Below are 12,227 nucleotides of genomic sequence, written 5' to 3'. Positions count from 1 at the left end.
CGAGCGGACTATTCAGATTTTGGAGGATATGCTCTGAGCTTGTGTCATTGACTTTGGAGGCTCGTGGGATCAGTTTTTGCCTTTAGCAAAGTTTGCCTACAACAACAACTACCAATCGAGTATTCAGATGGCTCCGTATGAGGCTTTATATGGTAGCCGATATATGTCTTTGGTTGGATGGTTTGAGCCGAGAGAGGCTCGGTTATTGGGTACGGATCTAGTTTAGGATGCCTTGGAAAAGGTCAGGATCATTCAGGATAGGCTTCGTACAGCTCAATCCTGGCAAAAGAGTTATGCCGACCGCAAGGTTCATGATTTGGCATTCATGGTCGGTGAGCAGGTATTGCTTTGAGTGTCGCCTATGAAGGGTGTAATGAGATTTGGGGAGAAGGTCAAGCTTAGCCCTAGGTTCATTGGCCCGTTTGAGATTCTTGATCGAGTGGGAGAGGTGGTTTATAGACTTGCATTGCCACCGAGCTTATCAGTCGTGCATCCAGTGTTTTATGTATCCTGCTTCGGAAATATCACAGCGATCCATCCCTCGTGTTAGATTTCAGCACTATCCAGTTGGACAAGGGCTTGTCTTATGAAGAGGAGCCGGTAGTATTCTAGACCGGCAGGTTCGGCAGTTGAGATCGAAGAGTTTTCCTTCTATTCATGTTCAGTGGAGAGGTCAGCCTCCTAAGGCATCGACCTGGGAGTTCGAGTCTGATATGCGGAGCCGTTATCCCCATCTTTTCCCCGAATCAGGTACTTCCTTCTTCTGTCTGTTCGAGGATGAACGATTGTTTTAGAGGTAGAGGGTGTAACTTGTTTTAAAAGTGAATTCTGCGTTCTGAGGCCTTAAAAACTTCTTTTAGCATCACCTCGATTTGCACGCACAGTCCGGGCGCTTAGCCGGAAAGCCTATATGAGAAAATCTGTGCAAAATGATAAATTTTAACAATAAAATGAGTTAATTTGACTTTGGTCAATGTTTTGGGTAAATGAACCCGGACCCATGATTTGATGGTCCCAGAGGGTCCGTAGAAAAATATGGGACTTGGGCATATGCCCGGAATCGAATTCCGAGGTTCCAAGCCCGAGAAATGAATTTTTAAAGAAAATTATTTTTTGAAATTGTTTAAAGGATTTGGAAATGAATTTTGATTATAACATGTTGGTATCAGACACATATTTTGGTTCTGGCGCCCGATACAAGTCTTATATGTGATTTAAGATAATTCTGTGAAGTTTGGTAAGAAACGAAATCCATTTGACGTGATTAAGACCTTAAATGCAAATTGATGTTTAAAGAAGTTTTGAGAAATTTCATTGATTTTGAGGTTTAATTCATAGTTGTTGATGATATTTTACTGATTTGAATTCACGAGCGAGTCCGTATGATGTTTTTAGGGTGGTCTGCATGTTTGGTTTGGAGCCCCTAGGGCTCGGATGAGTTTTGGATAGGCCGCAGGGTGAAATTTTGGACTTAAGGAATTGCAGGCCTGCAGGCCTGCAGGCTTCGCATTTCCCAACCTCCCTTCGCAATTCCCAGTTTGTATTTCCTAACCTCCCTTCGCAATTCCCAGTTCACATTTTCCAGCCTCCCTTTGCAATTCCCAGTTCGCATTTCCCAACTTCCCTTCGCAATTCCCAAGCCAGCAGAGGTCGAGGTTCACAATTGAGAATCCCTGTTCGCAATTCCCATACCGGAGACCTGCAACTTTTATACTTAGACGATTTTAAACCCATTTTTCATATCCTCACAAAACATAAACACACTAGAGCAATTTTTCAACGGCTTTTTCTTCTCCAAATCAATTTTAAGTTATTTTACTCATTTTCTTCAATCATTAACATCTTTTAACATGAGTTCAACTTAAAATCAATAATTTTCATGGGGAAAATTGGGTGTTTTGAGTAGAACCTAGGTTTTTCAAAAATTTGGAATTTGGACCTCGATTTGAGGTCCGATTTCAAAACAAATTATATATTTGGATTCGTGGGGGAATGTGTAATCGGGTTTTGGTTCGAACCTCGGGTTTTGACCATGTGGGCCCGGGGGCGATTTTTGACTTTTTGGGTAAAACTTTAGAAAACTCATTTTCATGCATTGGGGTTGATTCATTTAGCGTTTATTGATGTAAATAAGTAGCTTGTGACTGTATACGAGCGAATTGGTGGTGGAATCGTAAATTGTGTTCGTGGCATCGAGGTAGGTGTTTGGTCTAACCTTAGCTTGAGGGATTAGGAGTTGTGTCTTATTTGCTACATGTTAATTATGGAGTACGACATATAGGCATGGGGACGAGTACCTATACGTAGGTGTCAAGCATGCCCGTGAATCTTGTATTATAATTTTTATGACTCTGTTGTGGTTTATTGCGCTTCATATGTTATTATCACCATTGTTCCCATACTGGGATGTTTGGTTGATATTAATGATCCCTTGCCGGGATGTTTGTTTTGATAGTATTGTTTCCTTGCCGGGATGTTTGTTTGATATTATTGTTCAATTGCCGGGATGTTGTTGAAATATCATTGTTCCCTTGCCGGAAGTTGTTATATTGCTCTTGTTCCCTTGCCGGGATTCCTTGTGATTATTGTTGGCTTGTAACTGGGAGCGGGTGGTACGCCTACCACAAGATATAATGAAATGTGAGCGGGTGGTATGTGTCACACCTCCATTTTCTGCGCCCGAGGGGCGCAGGGGAGTTTTTCCAATTAAAGGACAATCGAAACGGGATTGGTTTAGTTATTTCAGAGTCGCCACTTGGGAGATTTAGGGTGTCCCAAGTCACCAATTTTAATCCCGAATCGAGGAAAAGAATGACTCTATATTACAGTCTACGTACCAGAAATCCGGATAAGGAATTCTGTTAACCCGGGAGAAGGTGTTAGGCATTCCCGAGTTCCGTGGTTCTAGCACGGTCGCTCAACTGTTATATTCGGCTTGATTATCTGATTTTATACGAGTGTGGACTTATGTGCAAAATTTAACTTTTAAACCGCTTTTGTCATTTGCTGTTATTTTATCAAGAATTGCAACGTCGTGAAAACATATCTCGAACCACGTTACATCAATGCACCCGTGGTTGTTGACATATTTCGACTCGGTTGAGATTTGGATTTGGGTCACATAAATGTGCACCCGAGTTTAAGGAAATTAAATTATTAAAGGCGTGCCTAAAGCAACTAACGTGTTGTTGTTTTGGGTGAGGCCGAAAAATTCGCTAAACGGCCTGTCCCGAATTCTAAGTGTTTTAATATATATACAGCTAGAGGGCCCCGCGGCTGTGTATATTTTTGTTTGATGAGGCTCGTCTCGTTCCACTTTTAAAAGGAATTCGCGACGTCATGGACATGCCTCTCGAACCACGTCACAATCAATGTACCCGTGATTAGAAATACATTTCGAATCCGTCGAGATTTGGATTTGGGTCACATAAATGTGCACCCGAGTTTAAGAAGGTAAGGTTTATTAAAGCGTGTCCTAAAGAGACTAACGTGTTGTTATTTTAGGAGGGTTGTGAGATTTGCTAAACAACCCGTCCTGGAAACTAAATGCTTCAATAATATACATTTAACAAGGGCCCCGCATCTGCGCGTTTTGTTTATTTTCATCGAGGCTCATCTCGTTCTTATTTTAAAAGGATATCCTATAGCAACTACGTTTCTTGTCGTGTTTGTCTCTATCAATTGAAAACAGTAGATAGTCCTAATTAATTACATGCTTTCAAGTTGTTTGTAACGGAATTCGGAAATGCTTAAAAAAATCGGGACCGAAGCTGCGGGCACAGTCGGCCGAACAAATAATCGTTGGCCTAAATCCAGCCCACGCGCGGTTGGCCAGACCTGGGCCACTGCTCGTTCGATGCGGGCCTGCCTGGTCTGTCTTCGACCTGGGCTCGACCTTCATGAGGTTGAGGCCCTGAATTTGTGTTCTTTATCTTGAAACATGGTTTTAAGAGTTATATATGGCAATTTATTGGAAAGGAGAGAACTTAATTTACAGTGTACAAATTTCATGCTTGGACTACATTACAGCATATACGGCAAAGTAAACTAAATCTGAGATGCAAACTAATTCATTGAGACCACTTTTATCTAATAGCATACATATACAATTATCATTCGATACCCTATATTGGCATCAACTAGGCTTGTAAGCTAACTTCAGTATCCCAAAATATGAGCTATTAGACATTACATGACATTCAACACAACAGTGCATGTATATAAACAACATCTGCAGATCTTCTCTTTTATACTCATTGCTCAAACTTTCGAGTTACATTGGTAGTGTAATTGTGTACCTGGTATAGAGGACAAAGAAGGAAGGAATGATCAGCTAGGCAATATGCAGTAAACACAGCAACAACAGATACACAGCAACAACACAGCAACAACCAACTAAACCAAGTGTTTTCCACAGCCACAGACAACCAACAATGTCTCCCAGAATACAAGGACTAGCAAATAGTCGAGTACCAAGCCAGTAATCCCAGGAAAGAGTAAGGAAATAACAACAGTAACTGAGGGTTCAAATGCAGTAAAACCACCAATTCAACAACCACAAACAACTCAGTCAATGCAGGCAACAGAACTTGGCCAAGACAGCTTGACCAATATGCACTCTTATACCACTTTCAGGCAGTGTTTGGTTACAATGTTTATTGGAAACTACCTTGTGTTTATACTGTTATGATTTGGGACTCACTAGACCACTCTTTAGACTAAAGTTTTTTTTTCCAGCCTTTTGTTTTGTTTTTCCTTTCTGAAGACTCAAAAGTCCAGCCCTTTTTCAGTTCTCAAATGGCCTATTTATAAGCCAAAGTGACCAAGTGCAGCTAAGCTGCCCCCATCTGCAACTTGCAGTCTGCCCATACCCCTTAAAGCCCATGCCTAAGCATCTTTTGGTGCCAGCCCTTTTTGTTCCCCACGCCTGGCTTTTCTTTAATCAAGAGTTATGGGTTCATTTAAGTATTCATTTTAAACCCCATACTCTTGTGTCTTGTTCCCCATTGGTATTAGTTTAATCCCAAATTAGTACCCTACTTGTCAGCTCATTTAAACTAATCATTTTTGTTCTTTTCAAACCCCAGACTACCCCTGTCAACCTTGATTATTACTGCCCCTGCCTATTGCAGCATCAGGGCATTTTTGAACTGATGAAAGTTCAAACTCAAGACTGCCTGGACTGAACCCTTTTCAGTCAGTTTTACAATGCAAACAAACCATTTCAAACAATGCTGGGGCATTCAGTCAGTGGCAAAGTTCAATTAGTCATGCGACATTATTAGCTCATTCGATTTATTAGTTATAGAAAACTAATCGACGACATTTATCGAGTCGACTATATTAATTATAACAGGTAATAATCAGTCGTTCAAATAAACAACACATACAGGGACCTAAAGGGCTTCGGACAACTTGGTCAGTCACTAGGAACCTATATAAGTTTATTCATGCGACGACTATATTAATCGGACATGCTTATCATAGGATGCATTCAAATCATACACAAAAACCATCGACCAAATAAAAGGTCTTTACAGAGAAGAAAGAAATCCGAATGAAAAATAACAACATAACAAACAAACACAACGAAACATGCTGACCACTTAATTAAAACTAAAACAAAAGAACGAAAAACTTACCAAAAGAGTTTGAAATCAAAACGGACCCAAATCAGACTCAACTTTGACCACTTGAGGCCGAACAAATTTTAACCAGGGTGTTCTCACATGAGAACACCTTGGTTAAGATCCATTGAACCTCAAACCCCTCTCAAGACTGGCCGAATTCCCCATGTGCATGTGTTCTAAGGTCTGTATTCTCAGATCTGGATTTTTAGGAGTTGTGGGTAGATTCAGACCAAACCAAGCTTGGTTTGGTCACGAGGAAGGTCAGGGGGTGTCTGGTATGAAGATGGGGTGGTTTGGCATAGGTCCGGGTTCGACTCAAATCTTCAAACGAAGATTCGAGACGAAGGAAAGTGATTCGAGGCTAGGGAGTAACAGATCCATGTTCAGGAGAGTGAGGGTGTCTTAGGGTGTTCAGGAGGTGGCCACCGGCGTTCGTGCTGCCGGCTTTAATGGCGAGGGAGACTAGGGCGGCTGCTAGGGTTCGGGGACGAGAAGGGGTTGTGTTTGGGACGAGGGTGTACAGTGGGGAAGGTGGGGTTTGGTTTGGGGGGCGTGGGGTGTAATGGAGAGTTTATATATGTATTGAGGGTTTTAGATCCTGGCCGTTGGATCAAGTGAGATCTATGGCCAGGATCTATCCACTTAGGAAAGACGGTGTCGTTTGGGCGTGATGGTGGGTGAGACCGGGTAAAGGGCATGGATCGGGTCATGTTGACGGGTTTAGATGAGGGCCTGGATCCGTTGGATCAATGAGGTTGGACGGCTTAGATCATCTTGCCTGAAATGACGTCGTTTGGGTAAACGAGCAGTCTGATCAAGACCGTCCATTTGAATCAGATCAACGGTTCTAACAGGGGTATTGATACGATGTCGTTTGGGGTCCTGTTGGGGCAGGCTCGTCTTGGACCGGATTTGAATGCTGGTTTTGGGCCTTCAAAATTTGAAATATTGCAGGCCCAATCCGATTTCTTGCACTTTCTCTCTCTCTCTCTTTTTTTCCTAATTTTGAAATACAACTAAATTAAAAATGAATTTAAAATACCCATTAATCAATACTTAACACAATTATTCACACACACATATATATATATATAAAACTTTTAAATGGTTAAATTACAACCTAGAAATGCATACATTTTTTGTATTTTGCTTGATAATGATTAAATGCAAAATGGACAGACCCATAAATGACTAACAACACATGTCACGGAAAACTCGAAAAATTGTACAGCGAAATCATTTGTCACTATTTTTATTTTCTTTTGGAGCGATTGTCCGTGAAGCAAAAATCACGTGCTTACAGCTGCCCCTCTTTGCACGAAGACACGAAGGGTTTTCGCGCAAAGATAAAGCGAGCGATTTTTGCCAGTCCGAATTACTCCGTGTGAAGCATTTTTTGAAAAAGATTTGACCGAACCTTTGCTTCAAAGGTTTCCTACATATCCTGGGCTGAACAGGAATCAGGTCAATGTAGTTCGGGAAATTTTGGTAGCTGGGACTACCGTGTGACTGTATTGCTTGCTGCTGTTGTGCGCTGTTGCATGCTGCTATATGATGCTACTGCTCAACCGATCTCCCTGTTACATTGTTTAAAAAGAAAAACAAGAAGCTAAGTTAGTCTGAGGATCATGAAATCTTATCCATCTTCAACTTGTTCTTGTTGTCTTGCTTTCTTGTTAGCTAACGCTTTCCTCTGATGCCTTTATCTTGTGACTTTGGGAGATGACGCTGGTCCTTCGCTGACGTTTGAACGCCAGTTTTCATCACTTTGCTTGATCCACTGGGAACATGGCTTTCTTCTTTAAATCTTCCAATGGTTTCTTCAGTGGTATGTTTCTTCATCAAAATTGCTATGTTGGGCATGCTATAACGTTCTCAAACTGCTTCTTTTGAGACGCGTTCCTTTTTCCTTTTGAATTGCGCGCTTGCCTCTGCAGTTGTCTGCTTCTTGGTGCTGGGGATTTTATTGTTTCCTGTTTGGGGATCTCTGTTGTACCCTTCCGTCTTCAGGTGGGGTGACTGATTCCAAAATCTAGAGCTAAAAGTATTCCCGCATTATACTGGTGGGCGACCTAGAACTTAAAAAGTATTCCCGCATTATACTGGTGGGCGACCTAGAACTTAAATGTATTCCCGCATTATACTGGTGGCCGACCTAGAACTTAAATGTATTCCCGCATTATACTGGTGGGCGACCTAGAACTTAAAAGTATTCCCGCATTATACTGGTGGGCGACCTAGAACTTAAATGTATTCCCGCATTTTACTGGTGGGCGACCTAGAACATAAATGTATTCCCGCATTATACTGGTGGGCGACCTAGAACTTAAATGTATTCCCGCATTATACTGGTGGGCGACCTAGAACTTAAAAGTATTCCCGCATTATACTGGTGGGCGACCTAGAACTTAAATGTATTCCCGCATTATACTGGTGGGCGACCTAGAACTTAAAAAGTATTCCCGCATTATACTGGTGGGCGACCTAGAACTTAAAAGTATTCCCGCATTATACTGGTGGGCGACCTAGAACTTAAATGTATTCCCGCATTATACTGGTGGGCGACCTAGAACTTAAATGTATTCCCGCATTATACTGGTGGGCGACCTAGGACTTAAATGTATTCCCGCATTATACTGGTGGGCGACCTAGAACTTAAATGTATTCCCGCATTATACTGGTGGGCGACCTAGAACTTAAATGTATTCCCGTATTATACTGGTGGGCGACCTAGAACTTAAATGTATTCCCGCATTATACTGGTGGGCGACCTAGAACTTAAAAGTATTCCCGCATTATACTGGTGGGCGACCTAGAACTTAAATGTATTCCCGCATTATACTGGTGGGCGACCTAGAACTTAAAAAGTATTCCCGCATTATACTGGTGGGCGACCTAGAACTTAAAAGTATTCCCGCATTATACTGGTGGGCGACCTAGAACTTAAATGTATTCCCGCATTATACTGGTGGGCGACCTAGAACTTAAATGTATTCCCGCATTATACTGGTGGGCGACCTAGGACTTAAATGTATTCCCGCATTATACTGGTGGGCGACCTAGAACTTAAATGTATTCCCGCATTATACTGGTGGGCGACCTAGAACTTAAATGTATTCCCGCATTATACTGGTGGGCGACCTAGAACTTAAAAGTATTCCCGCATTATACTGGTGGGCGACCTAGAACTTAAAAGTATTCCCGCATTATACTGGTGGGCGACCTAGAACTTAAATGTATTCCCGCATTATACTGGTGGGCGACCTAGAACTTAAAAGTATTCCCACATTATACTGGTGGGCGACCTAGAACTTAAAAGTATTCCCGCATTATACTGGTGGGCGACCTAGAACTTAAAAGTATTCCCGCATTATACTGGTGGGCGACCTAGAACTTAAAAGTATTAAAATTGCTTCCCCGTTCTTCCGAGAAAATTTCGACAATTGGCAGAAAATTTTCTGCCCCGGTTTTTGGTGACTTCCCTGGCGTTGCATCTTGCTGCCATCATCAATCCTCTGTTCTCCTGCAACAGACAAAAGGATTTAGTCTGTTTTAATCGTGGTGGTAGAGGGTACCTTTCTGGCGGATGATTTTTTCTTTCTTCTCTTTTCTTGCTCTATGTCCCATAATTGATTAGTGGGCAGAGTTGCCTGCTGGGGTCTCTAGCCTGTCGGGGATTGGCTCTCAATTAATCCCCTTTTCTGCTTTCTCTTTAAACACGTGCTGTGGGAGTCTGCTTTTAACTCCCGACACCACTCCCTTTAGGAGCTTACTTCCTCCAAAATTGTCCGAGCACGAATCCCTGCATTGCCTGGGACCGGCCTTTAAGACTGTTTGTATTGTCCTGCATTGGATGAATTCCCCTTCGGTTCCTGGTAATAAGCTTTGAAAAATCCTTTCAAGACACATTTTAGGAAAAGAAATAATAGATATGGAAAGGAGAAAATCTTTCTGAACCAATATTTTTTGTGGGAGGAGACAATCAAAAGAACTTATCTGGAGGACACAACTGGTCCCTGTGATCATGGCGTGCACCATAGATTCCCGACCCAGTCTATTTGTATCAATTGATTTGCCCGATGGTTTGACTTGCTGGGGATGATAAAGGAGTGTTCATTTCGTTTCGAATGTGGTAGCTTCGCTGATCTGTCTCGTCGCCTCATAGTGCCCTTCGAGGGGTTTTCACTAATGAGACTCTCTCTTTTCTCTCATCTCCCGGCGCCTTATGGTGCCTGTGAAGGTTTTCACCAATAAGACTCTCTCATTTCATATCCCTCATCTTACATCGCCTCTCGGTGCCTGCGAAGGTTTTCACCGATGAGACTCTCTCATTTTATTTCTTTCGAGGAATCGGGGCGTTGTAGATACGACCCTCTCTTCTGGAGATTCCTTTTGACTATCAATTCATTCCCAGTCTCACGATCCTCTTCTTTGCTGGGGATTGGTGTATTATTCTCGGTCTTATTTGCCTGACTCGACATCTCTTGAACATTGATCGGGAGGTCTTTGGGACGTTGATGTTGGTTTTGGTGTGGAGTTAAAGAAAGGCTATGAAAAATGAAAATAATTTGATGGGTGATGTGCTACAACTTTTGGAATCAAACCTTTGTTGGAATTTTAAAACATAACTTCTGCCCCAGTTTTCTTGCTTGGGGAATTTATTTTTTACTCTTATGTTGTGCTATGTGCGTTACGCACGCTGTGCCTATTATGCACACTATGTACATTATGCATCCTATATTCGCTATGATGCATACTATGACCGAGCCGTGAGGCGCCTACGTATCCTCTTTGAGGAATCAGGTCAAACGTAGTTCCCACGGTTTTGTATTTCTTTATGATTTCATCTTCTTTTTTTTTCCTTCATTTCATTTTCTTTCTCTTTTCTTTTCTTTTTCTTTTTTTTCATGTCTTTTCCATTAGTGATTCCAAAAGAGGGGTATGAAAGAATTACTTAGGCTCGAAGAAGGAAGCAAAGGTTAAAAGTGTTTGGATAGAAGAAAGAATTGCCTCCGTCATCTCATTATTCAACAAATGCCAAATACAAACAAATAAACCAAAAATTGCCATAATTAAAAAAATTACGCATAATATCTCTTGACTGCATCTGAATTGATAGCCATGTCGACACATCTACCTTCGACATCTGTCAAACACAAAGCACCGTTGGACAATATTCTGGTCACGATATAAGGCCCTTGCCAATTTGGGGCGAATTTGCCTTTTGCCTCGACCTGATGTGGGAGGATCTTCTTTAATACCTGCTGCCCTACCTCAAACTTCCTGGGGCGCACCTTCTTGTTATATGCTCTTGCCATTCTCTTCTGGTACAGTTGACCATGGCACACTGCTGCCAATCTTTTCTCGTCCATCAGACTCAACTGTTCCAATCGAGCTTTTACCCATTCATCATCATCAATCCCGGCTTCAGCGACAATTCGGAGGGACGGAATTTCGACCTCCGCTGGTATCACGGCCTCAGTTCCGTACACCAACAAATAAGGAGTTGTGCCTATGGAAGTCCGGACCGTAGTGCGGTAACCCAACAAAGCAAAGGGTAATCTCTCGTGCCATTGTCTGGACCCTTCCACCATTTTTCGCGGTATCTTCGTGATATTCTTATTGGCTGCTTCGACTGCTCCATTCGCCTTGGGACGATATGGGGTGGAATTGTGGTGTGTAATCTTGAATTGTTGGCATACCTCTTTCATCAGACTGCTATTAAGATTCGCACCGTTATCCATGATGATCACTTTTGGGATCCCAAATCTGCAGATGATATGGGAGAGAACAAAGTCCACCACTGCCTTCTTGGTTACCGATTTGAAGGTTTTAGCCTCAACCCATTTGGTGAAGTAATCAATGGTCACTAGGATGAACCTATGACCGTTGGATGCTGCTGGCTCGATGGGCCCAATGACATCCATGCCCCATGCCACAAACGGCCAAGGTGCTGACATCGTATGTAACTCTGTTGGCGGAGAATGAATCAAATCCCCATGTATCTGGCATTGATGGCATTTCCTCACAAAAGTGATACAGTCGTGTTCCATGGTGAGCCAATAACACCCTGTTCGAAGGATCTTTCTTGCCAATACATATCCGCTCATGTGCGGTCCGCAAACTCCCGCATGTACCTCTGCCATAACCGTCGTTGCTTGACTGGCATCTATGCATCTCAACAATCCCAAATCCGGGGTTCTTTTGTACAATACTCCTCCACTGAGGAAGAAACCATTCGACAAACGCCGAAGGGCTCTTTTTTGGTCTCCAGAGGCATGTTCTGGATATATCCCCATTCTGAGGTATTCCTTGATATCATGAAACCAGGGTTTGCCATCTGCTTCTTCTTCTATGGCATTGCAGTAGGCGTGCTGATCACGGACCTGGATGTGTAGAGGATCAACATACATTTTGTCAGGATGGTGCAGCATTGATGCTAAGGTGGCCAAAGCATCCGCAACCTCGTTGTGAACTCTAGGGATGTGTTTGAACTTCACCGATCGAAATTGCTTGCTCAGATCATGCAAGCATTGTCGGTATGGTACGAGTTTTAGATCTCGTGTTTCCCATTCTCCCTGAATTTGATGTATCAAG

Source organism: Nicotiana sylvestris, chromosome 11 (genome assembly GCF_000393655.2).
Source record: "Nicotiana sylvestris chromosome 11, ASM39365v2, whole genome shotgun sequence".
In the NCBI taxonomy this organism is placed as follows: domain Eukaryota; kingdom Viridiplantae; phylum Streptophyta; class Magnoliopsida; order Solanales; family Solanaceae; genus Nicotiana; species Nicotiana sylvestris.
Note: the sequence above shows the minus strand (reverse complement) of the source record.